The sequence below is a fragment of the Phascolarctos cinereus genome, unplaced genomic scaffold (genome assembly GCF_003287225.1).
Source record: "Phascolarctos cinereus isolate Bilbo 61053 unplaced genomic scaffold, phaCin_HiC Scaffold_4;HRSCAF=312, whole genome shotgun sequence".
NCBI classification, from domain to species: domain Eukaryota; kingdom Metazoa; phylum Chordata; class Mammalia; order Diprotodontia; family Phascolarctidae; genus Phascolarctos; species Phascolarctos cinereus.
Genome location: NW_027555847.1, coordinates 707,243,818 through 707,271,505, shown reverse-complemented (window position 1 = coordinate 707,271,505; position 27,688 = coordinate 707,243,818). Strand labels below are relative to the sequence as shown.

Sequence of the window (27,688 nt, the reverse complement as noted above, 5' to 3'; positions counted from 1 at the left end):
TTCACAGAACAAATCCCCTTAATAAAAGGATTTGTTCTGTTTGGATTCAGTCAAAGGGCTGCACCTGAGGACCTAGAGAGGCACATGCTTCCTAGAGCCCACAGGTTCCCCACCCCTAATCCAGGATAACCCATAAGGCCTTTTCTTCCATTTCTCTTTGTTTTGAGGTTGCAGTTTCATGCCTTGTTCCAATTTAAACCCCAGTCCTTTCTGATAGTGTCACCAGGGGTTTGTCTGCCCAGAAAAGATACTCAAGTATGATCTTGTCCAGAATGGGGTGGATCTTAACTTATATTCTAATGTTACAGGGTTTTTCCAGGAATTTCTCAAATTCTAACAATGATGCGAAACCAATGTTGATCTCAAGGTTCATCCCCCACTTCTCTATTTTTTAACATAAGATGCAAAATTGACTATGGACTTCAGGAAAAGATTGTGTGTGTGTGTGGGTGGGTATTCTACTTGCACCTAAATTCCTCAACATCTGCTTTCATTTTATTATAAATAACTCACCCCCTCCCCCAAAAATGGCATTTCCCAAAATCCATGCTCCATACTATCTTCTTGATGTAATATCTCAGGAAATCACTGAAATCCCTCTTCTTCCTATTCTCAACAACTCTGCTAGCACAGGTTACCTGTCCTCTTTTAAGAAACTAATTTCAATGAAAGTTTTGCTACCATTGGCACCCATCTAGGACACTTACTTCCATTAGCCCCAAATACAAACTTTGATTTCTTGAAGAGGAAGAGAATAAGGTTTTAAAGTAGTAACAAATGTTTGAAATGCCTATACATTGTTTTCTAAACCCCAAACTTGAAAAGCATATGGCATCCAAAAAAGAAAAAAAACGAAGAAAAACCCCAAAACAAACACTCTTGCTGTTCAGACTGCCATGGGAGAATCTCATTAATGGCAAAGACTTTCATAAAAAGCATGCTTGTCAAGGTTCGTACATAAGTTGGAATTTGTGCTGAAATAGATGAATGTGTTTCCATCACAGTACATTAGAGTGTCCAAGAATGCTGCAGTGTTACAACTTGAGGATGAGACCGCTATTTTTTGACCCATAAAGAAAGGTCATGACTGAAAGGCAACCTGCTTAAACGCACACCTAATATCTTGGCAATGGAAAGGATGGATCAGCTCTACAGGAATGAAAGGTCAACCCAGAATGCAGCATAGTATGGCTTGGCTCAAGGCCAGGCTCCGGGCTTATCAAAAGCAGAACTTTCTCAAAAGGAAGGGAGAAGACCCTGGGGGTGGGAGGAAAGAAGGGAAAGGAAAAGAGGAACAAGGAGGGGAATGGCGGAAAGGAGGAAAGAGGGGTGGCTAGCGAGAGAGCACTTTCAATTACAAACTCTAGAAGAAAAAAACACTTGGTTACAACATAACTGGAAAACTTGATTATTGTTGGAACATTGTTTATTTGGAAATTGAATACAATTTTGCCAAAGGTCACTTACTAGTTACAGAGTGTTTCTTTCCCACCGTTCCTCCCTCCCTATGTGGTTGATGACACACGTTCAAAACCCACAACTTGACAATGACTGTGCTTGACAATGCTATGAAATGCAGGCTTGCTGAGCTCTGGTAACCAGGGTGCGATGAGAATACGTGTATAGGAGAGGAGATGGGAGAAGACAGAGGAAGAAAGAGGAGAGGAAAAAGAGAAGAAGAGAAGAGAGGAGAGAGAAAACCTACTCTCCGTCAGATCCATTATCTGCTCGAGGTTTATGGAGCAGCAAAGACACTGCGCTAAGTCCAGCCCCCACGCCTTTATCCACCTCTAGCTGCACTCCGCTCCGGGGAGGGGGGGGTATCTCTCCAGTCCCTAGGCCAAATAGGGGGCTGCTAATTAATACCTGCACCTACTTACCTCCCAGGGTCTTAAAGGACTCGCCTCCAGGAGGCCCTGGGAAGTCCCCTGCAGACTAAGGAGATGGAAGATCTCAAAGAGCCTCTTGCCTGCCCCCTTCCAGCACAGGGTGTCCTGGGCGGGCTGGCTTCGGGGGCAGCTGTCCAGGGATGGCAGCCCGGACTGATACCCTCCAAAAAGCAGGGCCGGGTTTCCCTGGGGCCGCCCAGGGCAGCCCCAGCCCAGGTCATGACCTCGGACGGGGGGGAGGGGAGCGCAGTGACCTTTGACCCCAGCAGAAGCGTGGGCGCAGAGCCGCACCTCTTGGGCTCCGAAAGGCGAGAGGCGGGGCCTAGCTGGCGCCGGCTCCACCCCCAGCGCATCGCCGACGGCCTTCCATCGACTACTCCTCCGAGACTAGGCCGGACGAATGGAGCACCGGCCGATCGAGAAGCCCGCTGTTGGACCTTGAGCGCGCAGGGGAGGCGAGCGGAGCGCCGACCGATCGGCCGGCCCCAGGCGTGGTGGGGGAGTGTCCGCGGCGGCGGCGGGGGCGGGGCGCGGCAGGGGCTCGGTGCTCTCGGGTGCGATTGGCCGCGCCTGGAAGGAGCCGCACCTCGGACAGCAGCAGCGGCGGCGGGAGGAGGGAAAGAGGAGGAGGAGGGAGCGGGCACCAGGCACCGGGCGGCGACAGCGGAGCAAGAGCGACCGGCCAACTCCGGACCTAGCCCTAGACCCAGGACCCGGAACCTAGCCCGGCGGGCAGCCCCGCACCAGGTGAGAGGGAGCGGAGGAGCCCAGCCCGGGGCGGGACAGGGGCGGGACCGGGGGGCGGGCGGGGCGGGGCGGGGACCCCCGAGGGGGCGGAGACTGGAGACTAAAGGGTTGAGACCCCCGTGGGGACGGGGACCGCTGGGGACCCCGGAGAGGGGCTGTGACAGTACGAGACCCCTGAGAGGGGCAGGGACAGCCAGAGACCCCCGAGAAGTGACTGTGACAGTCGAAGACCCCCGAGAGGGGCAGAGACAGCAAGAGACCCCCAAGATGCTGTGACAGGAGATTCTGGATAGGGGCTGACAGATGGAGACCCCCGACAGAGGACTATGACATGAGGGGTCCCAGAGAAGCACAGGAACTTTGAGAGATTCCTGAGAGAGTCAGAGATGGCAAGAGACCCCCAAAAGGGGCTGTGACTGAAGGAGACTTTTGATAGGGACTGTGACAGTCTGAGATCGGAAGCTAGAGCTGTGACATGAAGGGTCTCTGGAGAGGGACAGGGATAGGTTGAGGCCATGAGAGACTAGGTGAGGAAGAGACTCTTGATAGTGGCTGTGACAACTTGAGGCCTCTGAGAGGGGACTGTAAGAGGGGACCCTGGAGAGGAACATAAACTGTGAAAGACCCCCCCACCCCAAGAGATCCTGGGACTGGCAGAGACCTTAAGAGACCATGACAGAAGATCCTAAAGAGAGTCTGTGACAACTACGGACCTCCCCCCTAAGGAGTAGGGACCAGAGACCAAGTGATGAGACCCCTGAGTAAGGCTGGGATAGTCTGAGACCCCTAAGATGGGCTATGACAGCAGAAAATTCCTGACCAGAAAAAACCCTAAGAAGGTCTGTAACTGGCTGCCCCCCCAGAGGGTCTGGGATGACTGAGACCCCCACAACAGGATGTGATAGTGATAGACCCTCAAGAGACAGGGACAGAAGACCCAGACAAAAAGACCTCCCAAGAGGAACAGTGGCAGGAAACCATAGAAAGGAGCAAGGACAGTGGAAGACCGGAGGAAAGAAACCCATCCGGAGTGATTTGAACAGTGGAGACTCCCAGAAGAAGCTGGGACAGGCTGAGAACTCTGGGAAGGGCTAGGACAGGCAGAGACCTGTGAGAGGTGACCAAGGGGACAAAACTCCCAGAAAGGCAAAGACCATAGCAGAATTCCTCCCCTCCCCATACTCCATCCCTTTCCCCCAACCCTCAGGGGTTGTGAAAAGGAGAGACTGTCCGAAAGGCTGTTAACTGTCTTGAAACCACCTAGAGAGGTATATGTTAACAGGCTATACCACTCCCTCTCCCCTAGGGGCTGAGCTTCTATAAGCTGAGATACACCTAGACACCCTAGCCCACCCTAACCCAGGGACCGGAATAGCAGGAAAAGGGTGGCAATAGGGGATCTGAGAATACAAGACTCCCTACAGGGCCTGTGAGAAGGGGATCTGGGAGAGGAAACCCCTGAAAGAAGCTTTGTTAGGGCAGATTCCTCACCTACACCCACCCCGGGGCAGTAAAAGTGTGCCTGAGGGGATATTCTGGAAACACCTTGGATCTGAGAGAGGCATTAAGGAGAGGAGATCCCAAAGGAGCTATAAAAGCTAACAATCAGGGATTATACCACCGAAAGAAAAATGTGATACAATGCCAGAGACCAAGAGCCCCTCCTGGAGGGGCTGAGGGGAGTCTGAAGCAGGGCTCCAGCAAGATTGGCTGTTTCTATTAGAATGATGGGACAGAGCTAAGCAGTGTGGGGAGGAAACAAGAGTCCATCCAGGGTCTTGGGTGGGATAGGAAGTTTGGAGGGATTGAGACTTCATAGAGAGGCTTTGACCAGAGGTTTGAAGGAAAGAGACCCTCAAGGGAGACTGAATGTGGAATCTGAGAGGAAGAAGCCCCTCAGGACTGGTGGCAGGTGATTTGAGGACATCAGAACCTAAAGAGGTATAAAACGGGAAGTCTAAGGGGAAGAGACCCCAGAGAAGAACTGAGAGTCAGGGAGTCTGAGTGAAAGGGACCCCAGAGAGGGAGTTGCTCAAGGGGAGAATATGCTCCGCCTCTGGGGATATACAAGGGGGAAGTCTTCAGGAAGAGACCCCTGTGGCACTAGGGCTTGGAGGGAAAGGCAGGGAGGGAAAGGTCCCCCAGAAAGAAGTTGGGTCAGTAAGTTTGATGGGAGACTCCAGAGAGTCAAAAAAGTAGAAGAGAAAATCCCAAACATCAGGTGTCTGGGAAGAGAAGCTGGAACAGTGGGGTTTAAGGCATGGGGATTATCTGGAGAAAGGAAATTAGAAGAAGCAGCCTTCATTCCCTTCCCATCCCCCATGATATTGAATCTAAGGAAGGGGGGAGTGCAGAGAGACTGATTGTGAATCTGAGGTTAAGACTACCCCAGGGAGATACCAGATAATGAGGAAAAATTCCAGAGAGGGGCTATGACTGTCACAGGCCTGACCTCAGAAGCCATAGCTGAATTGTGACAGTAAGGATCTGAGTAAAGAGGACCTCTTTAAGAAGGGTTTGAGAGAGAGGGGGCAGCCAGGTGGCGCAGTGGATAGAGCACCAGCCCTGGAGTCAGGAGGACCCGAGTTCAAATCCAGTCTCAGACACATATCACTTACTAGCTGGGTGACTCTGGGCAAGTCACTTAAATCCAATTGCCTCATCAAAAAAAAAAAAAGAAGAAGAAGAAGAAGGGTTGGAGAGCAAGTGTGAAGGATTGAAGATCCCAGAAAGGCTCTGTGACCAACCGAGGGACTGGAGGGACTGAGATGAGGGGAGGTGAAGGTAAGAAACTTCAGAAGGGGTCTGATGGTGGATCTCAGTAGAATGACACCCAAAGAGGAATCCATCTGTCAGAGATGAATGAGAGGGGCTTTGAGGGTTTAGTCCATGGCCAGGCCATACCAGAGAGCAATTGTAAAGGCAGGGTTTGATGTGAGAGAGTACCCCATGGGAACTGGGATGGCTGGTCTGATTAGAGGAGATTTTGGAAAGCACCTTGAGGCAGTGGGGCTGAAGGGACAGATAGGCCCCCATGATAGCAGGCTCCAAGGTGACAGGGCCACAGGGAGGGACTGTAATGATGACTCTTAGTCAAGGGAAACTAAAGGAGGGACTGAGACCACGGTGGTTGAGGTCGAAATGCCCCCCAGAAAATAGCAGTGCCAGCTTTTTTGGGGGGAGGGGACCCCAGAAAGGGGGCTTAGGCGGGAGGTCAGAGGGAGAGTGATTCGCCCAGAGGATCAATGTGTGATGCAGCTTCTGGGGGGAGAAGAACTGACAGTAGGGCTGGTGTCAGAGCTCCTCAGAGAACTGCATTGTTTGATGTGAGGGGACTCCAGAGAGGAGATGGGACAGGGGAATGAGTTAAGGGATTTCAGGGAGAGCCTGTGACAAGGAGGTCCCTGGAGATGAGACCTCAGAGAGAGGCAAGGAAAGTAGACTCTGAAAGTGTCCCCTCAGAGAGAATCTGTGATAGTTGAGTCTGAGCTGATGAATGCTCTTGGGTGGAATAAAGACTAGGAGTTCTTGGAGGAGATACTCGTGGAAGAGCTGAAACTGGGTATGAGGTGAAGGCTGTCCCAGAGGGTACTGAGAGTGGGGCAGCTAGATGGCTTGGGGGGAGGGGACAAATCCTTGAATTTATTCTGTGAAGTTTGTATTCAGTCAAAGGGCAAAACTTGAGGACCTAGAGGGCCACATGTGGCCTCGAGGCTGCAGGTTTAGATGATAAAAAGTCAGACTCAGAGAAACAAAGTTAAGATCCCACCCCAGGTATTAGTTTGCTGTATAACCTGGGCTAGTCTCTTAACCTCTTAGCCTCTGTGTTCTCTTCTACAAAATGGGCAAAATAATAGTACCTACCTCCTGGGGTTGTGGTGCCTCTAATGAGATTATGTGTGGAAAGAGCTTTGCACATCTTAAAGCACAATAAAAATGTGCTTTATTATTCTGTGGTTTGGGAGCCTTGGAGGAAGAGAGTATTTAGAGTATGAATTTTGGGGGATGCTTTGGCTGAGATGGCCAAGATAAAGGAGCCAGACTGGAGGAGGGTGAGGAGGTTGTATCTGAAAGCTGGTGGCTTGCAATTGGGCCCTAGCACTCCGGGACTTAAATGTGGCTAACTGTTATCTACCCCTTTAAAGCTTCCTAAGCCCTTTCTTTCTGTCATCTTATTTGATTCTCATTACCACCCTGAGGAAGGAAGGTGCCATTTTTCAGATGAAAAGAACTCAGTCTGAGAGAAGTTAAATAACTTGCCCAGTGTCATAGCTCTTAAACATCTGAGGTGGCTCCAAGTCCCTTGCACAGTCCAGACTGCCTCTAACAGAATAGAAAATAGGGATGGTACTATCATTTAAGGGAGAGGTGTATGAACCCACAGAATGCATGATGGGATGGAGGGATGAGGCCAAAGCTAGGGTATCAGTGGTAGAACTGGGGATTTTCTAAAGAAATGCCACCAGGAAGAGAACATACCAGCAAGGTCTGCATCTTGAGGACTTTTGATACTGGGGAAAGGTAGTGACAGCCATCAAGTAGACAGGGGCAGAAGGTTGGGGATATAAGCGTGTCCAGAATCGATATTTCTAAACAGATTGCTAGGGACCAGGAAATGATGCCACCTGTGTTGAAAACCAGGGATTTTTCATTTGTGTGTGTCATGGACCTGCTTGGCTGCTTAGCTCTCCCCTCCTCAGAATAAAATCCATAGGATTATCAAGGAAATCAATTATATTGAAGTAGTTATCAAAAGATTTCAAAAGATTCGTACACTGTTCCTGTGTGATTGGAGGGGGCTAGGAGGGAGACTGAATTTTTTTTTTCCCAACACAATGGAGGAATTAACTATAGGACATAAGTCCAACTAGCATGTTTTTATTGTTTTAGAAATAGTCTTCTCTAATATCTACTGAGATGGTACTCGTTCTCAGTCTTCCTATGGGTCTCTCTCCGGCTTGGATGAATGCCTTGGAATTTTGTGAGAAATCTGTAAAGTTTATCCTTGACCTTGAAGCTTCACCTTAACAAGCAAGGATGTAGAGGGCTCCCAAATTTTCCAAATAAAGCTAAAAATAAGCTCAAGCTTTGAGTTGGAACTGTCTTGTTTGCTCCGTTTTGTTTGTTTGTTTTAAACTCGGTTATCTATGTCTTTGTATCTCCAGCATCTAGCACTATATATGACACTTATTGGTACTGAATGCTGCTAGCTAATTGATTGAATGCTCTGAAAAGTGGAAATGTTATCATTTGCCCTACCTTCAGGGATTATTATAAGAAACTAAAAGTTATAGAAACATGAACTAACTCCTTTCAGATTTGCAGATTAAAAAGTGTCAGACTTTAACCAATTGGTTTAAATGGACTTGACTATGTTTAGAATCTTGACCTAACTCTTGTGGACTGAAGATATTTTCATTCTCTTTGACTTTCCAAATTAGAGGCGTGGGGCTGAACTTGCTGCACTTTCCAATGAGATTTCTCCTTGTGAGAGCTACCGGCTTGAGCTGTAGGCAGAATTCCAGCCATCATTGTGGAAGGAGATAAGCAAGCCTATTTAAACCAAACGCTTTATGTCCTGGTGGGAGGTGGGTGAGTATCTGTTAAAAGTGCTGAGACAAACAATGTGGGAGCCCCCAGGAGGTGGGGATGGGGGTGGGGGAGCAGCCTCCAACTTTGATGGATGTTCAGATTAAGCTAATGACCAGGCTTGTTAGGCTTTGTGCTGGGGATATGTTAATGCTGCCCTGACTCTGTTTTAAGTGCTGCTTTGGAATGCACATGTGCTCTGACTGTTTGGACTATTTCAATTGCTTCCTACCTCTTTTGAGTAAGGTCTTAGTGTTTTCCTGACCCCCACCCCCATTATTCTGGTTCCCATTTGAAAAGATTAGCTTATAAAATAATGACTTTGGAAGCATTTTGGGGTGAGGGAGGAGAGGGAGATAGTGATCTGATTTCCCTTCAAAAATTCTTTAACTCTCTATTCTGTTCCAGGAGTTTAATTGCATTCTTTTTTCAGTACTTTTGTTGCCCGAGTTTAGTAATGGAGAGTTTTGGATAATAGGAAGAAGGAATGTTATACCCTTTTCAGTGGGCAGAATGTAGGGGGTTGATAGAGTAACTGCTGATTGAAATTCATGACAAAAGTGACTGACAATGCCTTTCTGAGGGTGATGATAAGCAAAGGACAAGCACCCACCATGTACCTGATACTGAGCACAGCTTATATGGCTTCCAAAAACTCATGTGAGTCATAGCCTCCATACTCACAGAGAGTTTCCTACCAAATTTAAAAAGAGAGGGAGAGAGAGAGAGAGAGAGAGAGAGAGAGAGAGAGAGAGAGAGAGAGAGAGAGAGAGAGAGAGAGAGAGAGGGAGAGAGAGAGAGAGAGAGAGAGAGAGAGAGAGAGAGAGAGAGAAGAGGGAGAGAGAGAGGGAGAGAGAGGGGGGAGAGAGAGAGAAAGAGAGAGATGAGAGAGAGGGGAAAAAGAACCAAAAAGGGGAAAAAAATTAAAATATGATTTACTATAATTCAGTTAAGGTACAATTAGTGGGAACATCTTTTATATAAAACCTGTCTTGCCAAAACTCTCTACAGAATTAAATCCAGCTTTAAAAAAGAATAAAGTGAGAAGAGTCTATGATAATTTCTAAGGCTATGATTTCTTCTTTTCTCTCTGGTAAATATGTGGAAGTGGTCAATGGAAGAATTAGAGATGTCAGTGCCAATAATTGGCCAAAGGAATAGAAATGTGTAAATCAAAATTTGTCAAAAGATTATTCACTTTCCTCTTTTAAGTGATTTCTGTCTGCTTTAAATGGTCATATCACGTGAGGCAAAAATGTTACTTTGGTTTTCTTGTAAGAGAATAGAGTGCTCTGGTATTCCTACATGCGATTACTGAAGCAGTCGTTTCAATAACATTCCAATATAATATTGATCTAAAGAAGATGAAGAGGAGAGTCCATGTAATGTGTTTTTTGGTGATTGAAAGTCCCCAGGGGCCAAAGCACGAAAGTTAGGCATGTTTTCTATTTGTTTTACCAACCAAGATTATAGGACAAGAAAACACGTTTTAGGTTTAAAACTATTTTCCATTATACAGACAAAAATCAATGGCTCAGAAAAAGCCTTCCCCTTCCTTACTGACAATTGAATCAACTATAGGACCTGACAGTTGAGGACCCTTAATGAAGGTGTCTGGATCCCAAACAACTTAATAAGCATTAATAGGGGCCAAGCATACTACAATAAACTGTTTTATACTGTTTATATACTGAAGCTATAGGCCTTCAAAAACTATTGTCATCTGTGGGATAAGTGACATCAGATTTGGCTTAATAAACATTAAGCACACGTGAACACAAGTTCTCATTGCCTGTTAATGTTCAGTTGCTGATTTTCATCTTATAACACTGTAGATCAAAACCATTAATGTTTTCTATTTTTACAAAGACATTAATTAAAAGCTCTTTCTATGGAATTCCTTTCTGTGTTCTTCCTCCTAAAAATGTCTTAGATATCTTCTTAGAATGGAGAAGACTTTTTGTTTGTTACTGTCTTTCATTTTGAGATCACCTATATTTCCAGTTGTATCTTTCTCCCTTCCACCTCCCAGAGGGCCACATGTTATGACAAAAAATAAAAAGAGAAAATAAAAACAATTCAGCAAAAGTAACCAATGCCTTGAAAAACTCAGCGCTCTAAGCATTGTTCCACAACCATAGGGGGAAATTTTTTTTTTAATTCTCACAATTTAAAGCTCAAGTAATTAGGCAGATATTTTTAAGTCTATATTTGTTGTGTTGCTTATTAAAATCATACTCCAAGAGTGTAGTTTGTGATTGTCTCAGCTAATGAAAAATCTCCTTTGGTGCTGTTAAGGTTTGTTCTTTAGAGATCATTCAAAATTCAAAATCAAGTTAAGTAGAAAGAGCCCAATCTCAGAAGTTTTGAGCCTTTGTCCTGAAAGTCATTTAAATTTTATCTTCATCCAAACTATAAGTATGTTATCCCCTTGTCAAATCACTCAAAGCATGTGTAGTTCACATGGAGATGCTCATGATGACAGGATAGCATTCCACTTTTGTGTTGCAATAGATGCCGGTGGCTGTCTTAAACCTCTACTGCAGTCTTTTACTCTTACCTCTCTACATGCCCATGATACTGACCTTGGGTCCTCAAAGACAGTGCCAAGAGAACACAAGCTTTGGCAGGCAAGCACTACCAAATGGGAAAGGCGGTGATTACAGGCAGGGTGACGAGCTGTGTGTGCCTCTTTTGCAGACTCCTCTGGCCAAGCTCTGAGAACTCATCACTTCATGACTGGCTACCAGGTGATGAATGCTTTGGCCCCAACAGTTCATGTAGATGGTGGAAAGGTTGCAATTTTCTTAGTGGGGGGTTGGGGGGGATGGCTGCCCACACTGATGAAATCACAGATGTGTGGATGATTCAAGTCAGATAATAATAACATAGCACTTTACAAATATTATCTCATTTGATCCTTACAACACCCCTGGGAGTGAGTTGCTATTATCATTTCCATCTCACAAATGAGGAAATTGAGATAAACTGAAGTTAAGTGACCTGCCCAGTCACAAATAATAAATGTCTGAGGCCAAATTAAACTCAGATCTTTCTGACTCCAGTCCCAGTCCTCTATCCCTCAGTAGCTCCTTCTTCACTCATTTCAGTTCAGCAAACATTTATTAAGCTTCTACTATATATTAGGCACTGGGTATACAAAGACACGAATGAAAGAGTGCCTTCCCCTTCAGTAGCTTATATTTTACTAATAGGATACATGTATGCAGATAAGTCACATAGATAGATAGATAGATAGATAGATAGATAGATAGATAGATAGATAGATATAGATAGATATAGATATATAGATACAGATATATATATCATATATGTAGCTATGGCCTATATGTATACATACATGATATCAAATATGAATATTGACAGGCAATGGGAATATGTGTATATACATATGTGTATACACCTACATATGTGTGTGTGTATGTGTATACATGAAGTAGATAGGATACATGCACAGAGCAACAATGGGACCCAGACTAGGTATCTTCCAGGAAATGGCACTGACCTGAGCCTTGAAAGAATCCAGGAATTCTCAGAGGCAGAAATGTGGAGAGGATGATTTTCAGACATAGGAAGCCTGTGCAAAAGCACAGATATGGGAATTTGTTCCAAGGCAACATCATATAAACCAGTACACCAACAATCCATGTGACCGACAGTAAGCAGCCGGTTAGCAAGCATCTGTTAAATACTTACTGTGTGCCAAGGACTGGGCTCAGCTCTGGGGATGCAAAGAAGGGCAAAAGCACAGATCCTGCCCTCAGGAAGCTCATACACCATCTGGGAAGTGAGGGGTGGGGTGGAGGTGGGGGACAAACTCAATCTCAGGCTCCATTAGGAGAAGTCTGTCATCTAGGATTGTACATAATAGTCCCTGGTTGAACCATAAATGGAGTATAGTGTTCAGTTTGCTTTTTAGTAATGTCATTGACAAGTGGTAGGGCATCCAGAGGAGGACAGTCAGGACGGAGAAGGGTCTCATGTCCTTGCCAGGAGGAGTAGTTGAAGGAACATGGGATGTTTCACCTGGAGAAAGAAGGCTCATGAGGCTAGCTGCTTCCAGAACTCAGAAAGCTGTCATGTGCATTATCCCCATTCCTATTAGCTTCAGAAGGTTAAGTTCATTTTTTTAAACTATAGTTCAACTCGTAGAAACATGAATTTAGAACTAGAAGGGACCTTGTGGGTCATTTAATCAGATCCTCCCATTTTACGGAAGAGGCAACTAAGACCTGAAAAGCAGAAGCAACTTACCCAGGCACAGGGAGTAGATGCCAGACCTGGAAGTTCAGGGCTGCTCCCTCCCAATGTGGTGCCAGTGCCTACTGCCCTGTCTCCTTACCCCCCCCCCCCCCAGCCCATGTGAAACTCTATCTTTTCACCCATCGTCACCTGCTTTGCTCCAGTTTGTGGATAGAGTGAACCATCTTTCCCTGTTTGTGCTCTTGATTCCATCCTCTCCCAGATCCTTAGGAACTCAGTCCATTGATTGTTTCCCCTTCCTCCCTGGACAGTGCAGCCCCACCTCTCCACACCTGCTCTGCTTTTCACCTCCCAATCTATTAGCTCCTTCCCTTCTACAAGCAAGCTTGTCCAGGGGCTACTGCAGGGTTTCTTAACCTTTTGGTCTCTGGGACCCCTTTGGCAATCTGGTAAAGTCTCTGGATCTCTTTTCAGAAAAAAAAATGTTTTTACATACATAAAATAAAATGTATATAGTATTACAAAAGAAACCAATGTTGGATACTGACATTTTTTAAAGTTGACGATCCCCAGGTTAAGAACACTTGGTCTAGAATGTCTGCATTTTACAAAATAAAATATCATCTTTTTAGTTGTGAGACTGGGTAGCATGATTTCATTATTGTCACAGACTTGTACCCCCAACTCTGGTTAACTTACTTGCAAATAAATGCACGTTATTGGTCACTAGAGAAACCCTGGAGAGAAAGTTAAATATCAACCAATCACAAACCCTGAAAGAACAACTTTGTGACTCTAGATGAAAGGAGGGGAGAGGATCTCCTTATAGCTTACTTGCATTCATTGTCTCACAGAACAACACCTGCTCCTTCCCTTGTCCCCCTTCCTCGCATCATTTCATTTCTGTTTCTGAGGAAGAAGGAGACAAGACTACAAGTCTAGACTATGGCTTAGTGGACTCTTGGTTTCATAATAATAAGGAATCTTTCCAAGCACATATTTGGCAAGGTGTGTGGTTTCGGTCCTTCATCTTAATAGCCTGGATTTAGATTGGAAATATTTCCAGGATATCTAAAATGTGCATATGTTCACCAAAGATGTTTGCCCCTCATAGAGAATGCCCAGAGTAGAGTTCAAATGAAAAGCATTCCATGTATCATATCCATATATGGATAGAGATGCTGAGGGCTTCCAGGTGCTTTTGTTTGTGGACAGCTTTATGAGGTTTGCATGGCAGAACCTCCTAATTAAGATCCAAAGTCCACAAAATGCAATACCAAAATCTCTGAAGAGCCAAAGTTGAGAGTTACCCAAAGTACAATACTTATTCTTGGTGGGTGCAAGTAGGCTGCTACATGTTGTTGTTCTTATCAATAATAATAATAACTAGTATTTATAGAGTGCTTTAAGGTTTGCAAAGCACGTTACAAATATGATGTCATCTTACAACCCTGAGAGGTAGGTGCTATTATTATCCCCATTCCACAGAGAGGAAATCAGATCAGACAGGTTAACTGACTCATCCAGGGTCATACCTTGATTTGAACTCATCCTGCTGACTCCATTCTAGCTCTCTATCCACTGTGCCATCCAGATGCCTCTATAACAGGTCAGCTGATACACTGCCACCCAGTTAATGCTCAGAAACCTGAACAAAAGCCTCAATATCTTGAGTGACCCCCTTATGGATTACATATGGGGGGGATATAAACAAAAATTACTAGATGAGAAGATTTGGATGAATTATAGATCTGTCCAGTTGAAGAGGATACAGGAATACCTACTGTGGTGATGATAATAATAGATGACAGTTGCATAGCACTTTAAGCTTACATGTATTATCTCATCCCAGGTATGTGGAAGTATTTAAATTCTTACTCAGAATACCTTAATATTGCTTCAAATTTCATCTAAAGTGTGGACTGTGTTTGCAACTCGAACAATTCGGATTCTGTTTTAGATTGGGCCCCCAATAAGAGGTGGTAGAAATCCATCCCACATTGTACTTTTGTGATGCTCAGAATCCTAGTTAATTACCTACGCACACTTTGAAAGACATCAATTTTACTTTCTCCCCCTGTTAATATGGGAAGGAATATCTCTTCATTTGAAGATTCATGTGGAACTCCTTTCAATAAAGGTGTGGATATTATAAATCTTGACAGATAAGAATAACTTAAATCTAAGCTTTCTGGGAATTCTTGACCATAGATAGCAACAATCAAAGCTACTCATTTTGTTGATTGAAAAATGAACATACTGTGTGACTCTGGGCAAGTCACTTAACCCCAAATGCCTCACCAAAAAGCAAAATGAACAAACAAACAAACAAAAAAACACAAGTGGAGATGTGCATTTGGGCAATAAGCTTGAAGTAATAATGAAAACAATTTCTCTTGAATGACCTTTGAGTCCCTGAGTGTTTGGAATTTGTTTTTGTTTACTTAATCGGGTGGTGTTTTTGTAGGAAGAGCACTGGTTCTGACTCTAAGCTTGGGAATCTATTTTCCTTGTATAGGAGGGACACTCAAAGCCAAGTTCTGGGCTAAGTTTTGCCTTTCTGTCAGGAAATAGTTGTCCACTTGACTTAGAGGCCAACACTGTTGTGTTTAGGACTCCAGTCTTTTCAGAAAAAGATTACTTCTTTGGTTATAATAGCTTTTATCCATAAACTTACATTATCAAAAGCTAAATGTTCAAATATTCAGCAGCACAGTGGAGAGAATTTCTTTTTGACTTGCGTTTACTGGATAAAAATGAACCTTTTTCTATCAAATAAAATGAAACCAAATTCTAAGCAAGAATGTGGTGTATTTGCTTGCTCTTTTTGCTGGTTTTACATTCTCTCTTTCAGCAGTATTTGCATTTACTTCATTTTTGGTTTGTGGGACACTGATTGTTCACATCCACCATACCTATGCCTTCTTCTGCAGTCTTCTAGAAGCAGTAGGTGGAGCATTGTGTATGGAGGCAGAAGTCCTGGGCTCAGACACAGTATTGGTTTGTCTGCTTGCTAGTTATGTTACCTTGGGCACATCATGTCCTTCTCTGAGCCCTGGTTTGTTCATCTGTAAAATGGGGGTATTAACCTTGCTAGACCTAGGGTCTCTTTCAGCTGGAAATCTCTAGGACATCTGTGTTCTAGGAGGAAGCCACATGCCAAATTGGCAATAGCATGGTATAGTGAGTTTAGCATCAGGATACCTAGGTTCAAATCTTGACTTGGTGCCTCTGTGATCTTTGGTGTATTAACTTCTGTAGACTTTGGTGTTGTTCTGTGTAAATAGCAGAGATAGAATTGGATGATCTTGAAGGACCTTTCCAACCATGAATCCTGAAAAGATACAATGTAAGTTCCACGAGGGCGGACTGTTTCATTTTTGTCTGTATCATCTGTGCTTGGCACAATGCCGCTTTCCCATAGCAACCTTTTAATTAATGCTTATTGTTTGGTTGCTACTGCAAAGAGAATTAATGCTTCAAGTAATGGTTAAGCTGGGTAACCAACCTCTAAGGTCCGTCAGGTTCTATCAAAGGTTGGTTAAGTGTAAGAGAGCAATATTCATTAGGATAGATTTGAATATAAAGCACTGGACATAACCCTTTTTAAAATTACTCACTAACAAAACCAAAATAAAAAGTGGGACAATTGTAGTACCCGCATATAATTTTTTGTTAACAAGACACTGATATTGAACCTGAAAATGGGCTAGTCAAAGTTCTGATGTTAATCTGGGGCTTGCTATCAGTTTTGGGCAGCTATCATAATAAAAAATAATCGGCACAACCCACTTAAATTAGTCATTAGTGAAACTAAAATAAAAATTGGAACAAGTGTAGAGCCCCGTAAGTATTTTTTTTTAACAAGACACTGATATTGACCTGAAGATGGGCCAAAGTCCTGATGTGAATTTGGGGCTTGCTATCAGTTGTATGGATGAATGTGTTTCAAATGTCTTTAAGCTAGAATTATAAGAATTTAGTCACATGTGACTCATGGTGAGAAGTCTTCCCTTTTCCCTAATAGAACATATGCCACTGCATCATATATGTCTTCTGGGGGAAAGAGAAGTTAAGCACAGAGGGCTCCTATTTGACATGTTATGTGCTGGAAAGAAATTTGAGTTTTCAGCTTGAGTTTCCAGTGAGTGAAAAGTTTGATTAGAGTGTCCCTGGTGCTAACCTTGCAGTGCATTCTAGTGGTGAGCTCCGCACTTAGCTGCTTGAATCCCTTTATATATTTCTTAACATCTGTTTAGGGAAGGCCTTTTTATAAAAAAAAAATCCATTAACACTTACTAGCTGTGTGACCCTGGGCAAGTCACTTAACCCCGACTGCCTTACAAAAAAAAAAATTCCACAAATACATTAGCATCAAGGCATTTCGAAAAGACTGATGAACCTCTAGGAATAATGTTTTCCAGTGCTTAGGTCAACTAGGCATTCTGTTGTTGGCTCTCATTCTCTGCTTTGTTGGCATATAGTAACTTGAGGGTAGAGAGTTTTGTTTGGTTGGTTTTTGACTGATGGTACTGGCTAAATTAATCCTGTGCTACTCCAATTTGAAGCCAATGCTTCGTAGCCCTCAAGAAAAATTGATTGACTTGGGTCACCCTTAAATCTCCTTCAGTTGGTTGGTTTAAGGAAGGCAAGATAAGCTGCCCATAGGCACTTGCACCTGTGGGAACCAATAGGCGTGCTGGTAACAGGAAATACTTCAGCCTGCAATGCTGGTAGAAATATGCAGTCCTCCGTGGGTGCTGTTTTTATGAGTAGTTCCTTATGAGGGTTATTATAGAAGAGTTCCTTGTCGAGTTGTCTGGTTTCTTTTTGGCTGTTTTTGTTTTGGTGGGTGTTTAATGGGGAATCATTTAACAGTTTGACAAGTGGCCCATGAGAGCAGTTATTTTACTTGCCTTCAGTGCCAAAGAACTGGTGAGTTATCCTTTTCATCTGATTTCTCTGTCTCTTTCCTAACGTTTCTTCCTGTAGCCCTTCATGGTAGCATTCAGTGGGAACACATTTCATTTTAAAAAAAAATGAAGTAAATATGTTTGCCCATAATGGTAAGGTGTTATAACTAGTGCTTCCATTATTGTGGCCCTGGTCTAGGTCACTTTGAACGCCAAGCACTTTTGGCAGCTTGACTTCAGTAGAGACATTTCAGCTTTCTTTGAATAAGCTGGATGTTCTGGGAGGGCTGGAGAATGAGATGGAGATGAATAATAGCATTTTAGTGACATGGGGGAAAGTTCTTTCTAGGAGGTTTAAGTTTTAAGACTTTTAATTTTCAAATGCATTTATTCAGTCCTGTCTGTGACCAGGAAGTAGTCGCTCATTCGGAAAGCTAAGCATTTGTAATAACTTCCTTTCTCTGTGTGAAGATGCTGGTAGCATGTGTTCGTTCTTGCAGCTCAAAACCCGAGTCAGGTTTTATATTACATTAATGAAGAAGGCCACCACTCCACTGCTTTCTGAGAAAGTAATTTCTAGGTAGATTGTATTGGCTAAATATTGGGAATTCTGATGCCTGCCATCCTTTGTATTAAGAAAGAATATACATATATGTAATGATCTGAAAAGTGACCATTTTAACCTTTCTGTTTGAGACGTCATGTCAGATTGAGATATGAGTCATATCTTAACATTACTACTGAACAGGAGCAATTGAGTTTTCCGTTTATTGAGTTTCAGGTTCATTATACCCTGAGCTTCAAAGTCAAGTTGTGAATAGTTATTTAAATTTATATGTTCCTCATATTTCTTTGCTTTTCCTAAACCAGGTAGGACTTTTTTCTTTTGTAAAATTTGATTTCTGCACACTTTTGTTTTATTTGTATAAAAGGAGTAAATTGTGTGTCATAAAGTGAATTTCACAATTCTCTCAGAAAAGGTTAGAACAAAACTTCCAACGTGTTAAAGAATGTTGCTGCCAAAGAGGCTAGTTTATGCTGTCGGAAAATATTTGTACTTATATGCGACAACGTTGATGGGAGGATTTTAAAACCCACTGATCAAGCAAAGTTTTGTCATAACACTTCTCTTTTACCAATATGTCATGTTGTTTAACCTTGATAACCTGTAAAATGTTTTTCAGTGGTTCATTGTGTTGTACTTATTTTATAGAAAGGGTTAATGAGACAGAAAAAGGAGTCATTTTCTAAAGTAATATCAAATTCAGTGGCAGAGATAGGAATCAAAGCCTATAATAGAAGCAACCTTTTGGTTTTTTGTTTTTAATTACATTATTATTAATTGGTGTAGGAGATGAAGATCTGGCCTCAAAGCCAGGAAAACCTGGGATTGGGTCCCACACATAATGGATGAGTCTCTGTCCTTTTCCTTACTCTCTCCAAAGGATTATAGATTACAGCAGAAGTGCTAACCTCCATCAGAGGAGGGAGGTTCTTCCTCTGGGGATTTCCTATGCCAATGAAATCATACATCCCGTTCCTACCCGCCTCCCAGTATCATTTATTAAGAACTTACTGTGTGCCAGGCACTATGTTAAGTGATGGAGATACAAAGAAAACCAAAAGACAGTGCATACTCTCAAGGAGTCTAATGAGAGAGGCAATATGTAAATGCCTGTGTACAAGCAAGCTATGTACGGGATAAAGAATGCCAACTTAGTGGGCACAATGATGGAGAATAAGGTAGAAAAATCAGGATTTTTCTATTTCAGATTTCTCATAGTGTGGATATTAATTAGTAAGCCCTCAAAATATTTCACAAACTATGAAAAAAAACCCTTCATAGTTTCTTTACCTTTTAAACTTGGTTCCTGGAATGAGGGAATGTGCTAATATCCTAGAAATAGATGGTGAGTGGATTTGCCTGTTTTGAGATTTCACATGTGAGGAATGTGACGTATGATATACCTTACAAAACATTTAAATTTTCACCCGGGGAACATTTACAACTGACATTACTGATTTGTGGGGTTTGTTCCAAGGGTATAGGGAGAGGAAGTTAAAACCGTTTCATATTCATATCTTTGAGATGTAATGTCTTCTCAGTTGTTTTCCTCTTTTTCATAGTCTAAGTGCACATTTTCTTGAGGTTTACCAAAGACTTTTAAAAACAGAAATTAACTGAAGCACTCACTTCATAGACAACAGACATCCATCACATGAGTATCTCTTTCGGTTTTATATTACCAAAGTAGATCTAACTGGAAGTTGGTTAGAAGCTGTTTATGGGAGACTGACTGTTGATGCTTCTGTAGTACACAGGGACTTCCCAGAAGTAACCATTGTTGTTGGCTTGTAGAATGGCTGGAGGAAGGGGAGAAGGAAAGATTCTATTGACGAAAAAGGTTCAAATTGCATACTTCTGTCCTTTAAATGGATTGATCAATTTCCCCCAACATCTGCCATGGATCCATGGGCCAGTTCACAGTAGAGCTCACTGAAACACAGGAGTGATCAGGATTGGCGTGGTCATTGCCCTCTGTTCCACAGGTTGGCTGTGACCAAGTTCAATCTAGATGGTCCTCAAAGATCTGATTGGCCATATTAGACAGTAGGGTGAATCTTTACCCATTCACAGAGGCCAAATGTCTGCATGGACTAGATATGTTGCCTAATAGGGATGGGAGGGAAGGGGGTGCCTTTGTTCCAATTGTAAATGGACAAATCCTCTTATTCACCAATTAAAGTACTTTGAACAGGAATGTGAAGCTTCAGGCTTCATTTACATAAACCATGCAAATTATGTTGTTCCTAGAGACAAATTTATGGCTCTGGATTGTTCTGGGTTTCAGGTTGAAAGTGAGTTTCTTGCTGTTGCAACATAAAAGGAAGTCTGACAGAGGAAATACAGTATTTCTGCCCAGATACTCAAAGAGGGAATTACAGCATGTAGTTATTATTAGCCATTTCAGTTCTTGTGAATGTGTTTGATAAGAAGAGAACTAAAGGAGCTGGTTTCTATTTCAGGGTCAAAAGACCCTCTCTGGTCATTGCCTGTACTTAATCAATTAGTACTTAATAAATGCTTGTTGCAACAATTGGTTGGTTTTTCCATTAAGGTTACAGTTTTTGTAATGTGGGCTTCCATTGAGTAGAAAATTAGAATATGGCCACCAGTCTATACTATATAGGACCCGAAACAATCCAAATTAGTCTTGGCTCTATTGTGTTAAAATTTCAAGAATGTTCCTTTTTAAATGTTTGTAAGCATTGAGAAAGAGACATCATTCGAACACTATCAACTACAATATATTTGGAAGGCACAAAATCCCCTCTTAATTCACAACAGTGAATTAATTAATTTCCTCTTTAGGAAGAAGGCCCTTTCAACTGTAAATCTGTGACCCTTACTATCTATGTGACCCTAAACAAGTCATTTAGCCTCTTTCAACCTCAGTTTCCTCATTTGTAAAATGAGGGGCTTGATCTTAGTGGCTTCTTCCAGCTCTAAGTTTATGATCGCATGACTCTACAGTTTTCCCAGTCTGCTGCATTTGCTGTCTTAAAATACAATTCATGGCTCACCCAGTTCCAGGGAGACTGATCTCATGGTGAATCTGGGAATCCTCCTACAATATGGGCCACTAGGGGTACTTCTTGGGACTTGTGCTAGATAGACAAAGTATTTGGGTGGTTGGTTCTGTGCTTGGCTATTTGTGGATTATCCGAAGTTATTGATGACGATTCATTGAGCTTGAACCCAGCTCTGCCAATCTGTGTGATCTTGGCCAAGTTACTCACTCAGCCTCAGTTTCCTCATCTGCAAATGGGAGCTACAGTGCTTGTACTGCTTACCTTGCATGGTTGTTGTGAAGATAAAATTGAAGTTATGTATTACATAAATGAAAACTTTTGTATTATAGTAATTCTCATAAACTGTCTGCTAAGATATGGAGGGAATCACTATTTGCATTAGAGGGAGGGTAGACCTACCCCACTAAAATGGCAGGTTCTTGAAGCATTGATATCTGATTAATACTGAGATTATATAGTCTTTTTATGCTTCCTCCCAGTATCATTAGATTATAAGCCCCTTGAGGGCAGGGACTATATTTTGCCTTTTTGTTTTTGTGGAGGCAATTGGGGTTAAGTGACTAGCCCAGGGTCACACAGCTAGTTAAGTATCAAGTGTCTGAGTCTGGATTTGAACTCAGATCCTCCTGAATCCAGAGCTGGTGCTCTATCCATTGTGCCACCTACCTGCCCCTTATCTGTTGCATCTTTTTGCATTTCTAGCACTTAGCACAGTGCTTGGCACATAGTAGGCACTTAATACATGCTTTTTGAATGATTGATTGATTGATTGATTGGCAGTGACTCTGGATTATCTTTGTCAGCAGGATTGTAAGCTTGGGCAGGTCCCACCAAGCTGGAGAGGCTTCAAATAGGCAGCAGTGGTACAATGCATAGAACACAGGACTTGGAGCCAGGAATACATGACTTCAAATCATGCCTTGGATACTTACTGGCTGTGGGACCCTGTAATGATCACTTTTCTTCTCAGCCTCAGTTTCTTCATCTGGAAAATGAAGATAATAACAGCACCTATTTTACTGGGCTATTAGGAGGATCAAATTTGATGATCTATGTAAAGCACTTTGTAAACCTTAAAGTACTGATGTAAATGCTAGCCAATAATAATAGTAATAATAATAATAATATACAGATCCAGGAATAACCTATGTGTCTTATGTCTGAGACCTAGTATAGCTTAATATGGATAAACCAGGGGTGGGGCACCTCTAGCCTTGAGGCCACATGTGGTCTTCTAGGTCCTCTGGTGCAGCCTTTTGACAGAGTCCAAGTTTTACAGAACAAATCCTTTTATTAAGGAGATTTGTTCTGTGAAGTTTGGACTCAGTCAAAGGGCTGCACTTGAGGACCTAGAGGGCCACATGTGGCCTCGAGGCTGCAGGTTCCCCACCCCTGGGATAAGTTCACCACCAGATTGGCCTCAAAATGAGTATTTTTTTTGTTATTAATTGTGGCGTTTCCCAAAGATCATCTCCTAAGTCTTGTAGGCACTGTGATCAGCTGGTGAAGGGAATAGTCATACCAGAAGACTCACAAAGACTCTAAAATGATGTTTCTGTCTTGTTTTGCTTCTGGTCTCACATGTTTTTATGCATAATCATTCACAACTCTATCAGAGAATGATTCCAGAAAGAGATAGTGTTTTGTATTCCTCACATCTCTTTTGAATTCTTTTACTTCCTTTTATCCTAGAAAAGGTAATGGAATATTCATTCTAAAGGGGGCTGGGGGTGGGAATCAGTTGTCAGTTTGTTTAAAGGAAGTTTTGTTCACAGTTTAAGGAATAAATAAATAAATTGGAAGGACTGGCAGTAATTGAATTTCATTTTAGGAACTGATCCTTTTAATTAAGAAAGGATTCCTTCACTGGATAGCTAAACAAAGGCTGGTAAGCTGTTTCTGCGGAGTATACAAATGTTTTGTATTGTTTGCATTCATCCTTTCTATTCATTTCAATGGTAACTATCTATTTTTCCTCTGAAGTGGGTCACTAGCAGGCTTAAAACTAGGGGTATCTCCCAAGATCTCGAAGATCAGGTAACCTTTTTTGCTGAGTCTAAGGAGGTGAGAGGAAATATATACTGGGCTGGCAGCAGGAAAGGGGAGGCACCTTCTCTGCTTTCACTACTAAAGTCCCTATGGAGGTTGCTCAGTCTACATGTTTGCAACTTACCTGCCTGGGGAAAGTGACCCACGGATGTTCAGAAGAGTAGTTGGCTCTTAGAATGGACCAGTCAAGCCCCTGCCTAAGTTGGGGGAGGGGCACGAATACTGAATTTGTGCAACTGAACCCGGGGGAAAACATGAATTGTAGCCCTGGCTCTGTTACTGAGCCAGACTCTATGACCCTGGGCAAGTCATATAACCTCTCAAGTTCCTCAGCTGTCAAATAAGAACATTAGATCAGATGATCTCTCAGATTCCCCCTGCTCTAAAAAAAAATCTAGAAAAATCAATTGCATTTCCCCTAGCCTTTTTAGTGCTACAACTGTTACTTCATTTGTGATGAACACACTAAAACTTGTTACATAGCTAACTGTGAGGTCCAGCCTTTGACAATGGCATTAAAGTTCAAAGATTCCCTAACTCGGAGTTCCCCAGATTTAGAACTGAAAGGGACCTTAGCCACCATCAACATCATTATTATTTTAAAGATAAGGAAACTGAGGCCCAGAGGAGTCATGCTTTATGTAGTCATAGGAAGACCTGGGAGTGCTCCCCCCAAACCCACTTCCCTTTCCATTGGGTCACACTGAATCCCCATCAGTTGAATTGCCACTCTCCCACTCCCCTGGAGTCATCTTTGACTCGTCTCATCCCTTTGCTTAGTTATAGGCTCCAGTCAGTCCCAAGTCCCTGTCCCATTTCCTTCTCATTGTCTCTGACAAGCCATCTAGAACCTCTTCTTTCTTGCTCTCAGTAACCTTATTTTCTGGATGCTCTCCTTGCTCTTCCCTTCCTTCCAATCCAGCCCAATTAACCTTGTTCAAAAAGCCCTCCAGTGATATCTCTCCTTTATCAAAAACCTTTAGTGCCTCCTTCCCCCCCCCAACTACATTAATTCACAACTTCCTGCCCCACTTCAAGGCTGTCCATAACCTGCCCCTACCCTACCTGTCTAACTTCATTTTCCATTGTCTCCCAACTGTGCCTCTTCTCCAGGCATACCCACTTCATTTTTGGTCCACAAATGCTCATTTCAATGAAGGTAGACTAATATGGTGGACAGAGTACTTAAATTGGAATCAAGAAGACCTGGGTTCAATTCCCACCTCAGAAAGATACTTAGTTGATATCTAATCTTAGCAAATCATTTAATTCTCCATTCCTCACCTCCTCATCTACAAAATGACCAGGTTGGATTTGATCATCTCTAAGGTCCTTTTTAGCTGGAAATCTATGACTCTTGTAATCTTTGACCTCCATTCCTTTGCTCACATTCTTCCTTCCCCTCATCCATCCCTCATTCCTGTCCTTTTTTTTTTACATCCTATCTATACTTCAGGGATCATACATCAAATCTTCTTCATACACCCTTCCTCAACTACCCCAGGACTCCTCCCTCACTTTCTCCTCTGAACCTGTCTAGCCCTTATAGTCTTATAGCACATAATTAGCATTTAATTACATATTGTCTTATATTACACTCTGTTGTTTCCTGTGTTAGTCTTTTCTTCCCAACTAGCTTGCAAGCAAAATTCTGGAGGAGAGGGGTCCTGTCTTGCATGTAATATTCTTTATATCACTTAACACTGGCCGACTCCATTAGAAGGCAGAGAAGGGGAGTAAAAACTAGTCCCAGTGTGGGTAGGAGTTTGTTTATTCTGCTTATCAGAAGCCAGAGTCAACATTTCTAATGGTTTGAAATAACCCTTAATGTTTCTCCAATTTGGGAAAGACTGTTAACCTCCATTTACAGGAAGGTGAGGCCATCTGCTAATCAAGTCATTTCTAATGGTCAGAGGGCTAGAGAAAGGAACTGGATCAGTGATTTCAGTGATATGAGGAACTCTCCAAAGAAAGAAAGCCCTCGTGCTGATACAGGTCAGCACCTTCTGTGCAACTGACAGCCTTAGCAGCTAGAAGACCGACGATGAGACATAAGGTTAATGTATTTCCTTTTATTTGAAAACAAATACATAAAATGATACTTTCTGGGGCTCTTTTTACCTTTCCTCGACTCAACGAGCATTTTTTAAGCACTTACCAGGCACAATGATAAGTTCTAGAGATCCACAGACAAAAAATGAAATAGCCCCTGCCCCCAAGGAGTTTACATTCTACTAAGGGAGAAGCTATGCATAGAAGTGATTAGGAAAAAAATGTTTGGAAAGTAATTTGGGGGTGAGAAGAACACTAACAACTGAGAGAAGCTGGACCAATTTTATTATAAGGTGATATTTGATAGAGAGTTGGGCTTAGAGTTAAGAAGACTCATCTGCATGGATTCAAACCCAGTCTCAAGCACTTTCTAGCTGTATGACCCTGAGCAAGTTTGCCTCAGTTTCTTCATCTGCAAAATGAGCTGGAGAAGGAAATGACAAACCGCTCCAGTATCTTTGCCAAGAAAACCCCAAATGGGATCAGGAAGAGTCAGACACAACTGAACAACAACAACAGTAACAACTAAGGGAGATCCTAGAAGCAGTGTTGACAAGGGAGAGCATTCGGGTGTCATCAGTTATTTGGATCAAGTTTTTGGTTGAGAGCTTGTTTTAATTTCAGATAACTTTTCACTTTTCTCTAACCTTCATAAACAAGAAGTGCTAGTATTGCATTATGTGTTACCTAGTGCATTTTAACTAAGTGTTTGAAGTGTCTTAAACTATAATTATGAATGTAAAGATTTATTTACTTAATCAACAAATATTTATTGGACAGCCACTATGCACAAGATGCTGGTAGCTGCCATGGTGATCAAAGTCTTGGTAGCCACATTCAAGCTTTTTCCAGTCACTCAGTCAGTAAACACTTATTAAACCTTGACTGTGTCCCAACCACTCTGGTAAGCAAATTAGTCTAGGTGATGTACATCAAAGCTAAAAGTATAGATGAGTAGCTTTCTATTTGGATATTTGTTGTGATCATTCCCTATCCAATTTCTTACTTTCTCAAATATCTTGCATTTGGGTCTGCATGATGCCAAAGATCCAAATTTTTTTTTAAAATTAAATTGTAAAAATTTTAAATAGAGCTTTCATTCTATAAAATATGAATATTTAGAAAGATAAAGTCCAGATTTGAGAGAAGGCTTTGATTTTTGTCCAGTTGCTTAATACCATGTGTAGATAGAAGCAAAAGGGAAAAAAATCCCTGCTCTTATTTTAATTATTATTCAGTATTATGATAGTGCTACAAAAAGTAAGTTTCTCTACTTAGGACATCTTTCCTGTTTGCCCACTGTTTTCCTATAAGAGTCCCACACTTCTAAATTGGGCTTAGCATAATCTAAAGGAGAAAACATTAAATTAGGATTACAAAAGACCTGGTTTCTATTCCTGATTCTGTTTCAAGCTTTCCATGTGACCTTAGAAAAATTGCCTAACCTTTCTGAGTCTGGAAAATGAAGATGATATTTCTTTTTGTGCTTTGAGGATAATATCAGGATTAGACTTAAATGTATAACATACTGCACTGTGAGCGCTTCCATATTGTCTGCAATGTAACTACCAGGTGATATTCTTTTATTCTAATATGATGTCTTCAATTCTGGATGATTGGATAGAAACTCAGTGTGAAAATGTGAGAAGCTTTTTCAGATACATATAATTCAATTAGCATCTCTCCTATCCCCTTCATATCAAATTGTTGATTTAAAGTACTAGAATTTCTTAAGGGACCTGATTTATAATTAGGCAGTTTAGATCAAATTATTTTAATGTATAATAATAATAAATCACACCTACCTAGATCTTAAGATGCATATGTCTTTTAAATTCTAAATAAATGTGGGATTATAGAAGCTTAGTCTGAGAAGGGAATTAAGAAGACATTTAACATAATCATTTATCTGATAGGGAACTCACTCTTCTCATGACAGAGCTGATTTGTTCCTTTTTCTATCACTTCTGTTGATTAGAAAGTTCTTCCTTGTTTTGAACCAAATGGTGACTCCTGCTATTTCTGCCTCAACAACAACATAATATAATTTTCCAGTGTGACACTCAGTGCTCAATCCTCCAAAATAAGGTTTGCAGCCGCATGACTGAACTGAAATGATTTTCTTCAAAGTTACCAGTGACTTCTTAATTGCAGAACCTAATGGCATTCTGCAGCCTTTGACACCACCCTACCTTCTCTCCCTGTATATTCTCTCTCCTCTGAACTTTGAAAACACTGCTCTCCCTTGCTGCCTCCTACTTATCTGAGCACTCCTCATCCTTTGCTGAGTCATCATCCATGGCACACCCACTGACCAGGAATGTCTCCCAGGTCCTCTTGTCTTTCTGTATTCTCTCACTGGATGACCTCATCAGCTCTCATGGGTTCACTTACCTTTATACAGGTGACTCCCATATCTAGTGTCTCTCCTGACCTCCAGTTCCACATCACCAAATGCCCATTGGACATTTCAACCTGGATATTCTTTAGGCATATTAAACCCAGCATGTTCCAAATGGAACTCATTATCTATGTTTCAAATCCCATCCATATTCAACACTTCTCTGTTACTGTCCAAGACACCAGAGAAGGGGAAGGGAACAAGTATTTATTAAGCACCTACTATGTGCC

General features: G+C 42.3%; 1 protein-coding gene across 2 annotated transcripts in view; it reads left to right on the top strand.

The window, feature by feature from the left end:
* The first annotated feature begins 2,548 nt into the window (after positions 1-2,548).
* The window catches only part of TAOK3 (TAO kinase 3), a 237,689-nt gene continuing 212,549 nt past the window's right edge, over positions 2,549-27,688 (top strand). The window contains exon 1 of one of the 2 annotated variants that reach the window (XM_078154357.1): positions 2,549-2,636. The gene's annotated coding sequence lies outside the window, so the exon portion shown is untranslated. Of the gene's footprint in view, positions 2,637-17,162; positions 17,385-27,688 lie in introns of those variants that run through there. The other variant, XM_021008044.2, reaches the window with a different exon arrangement.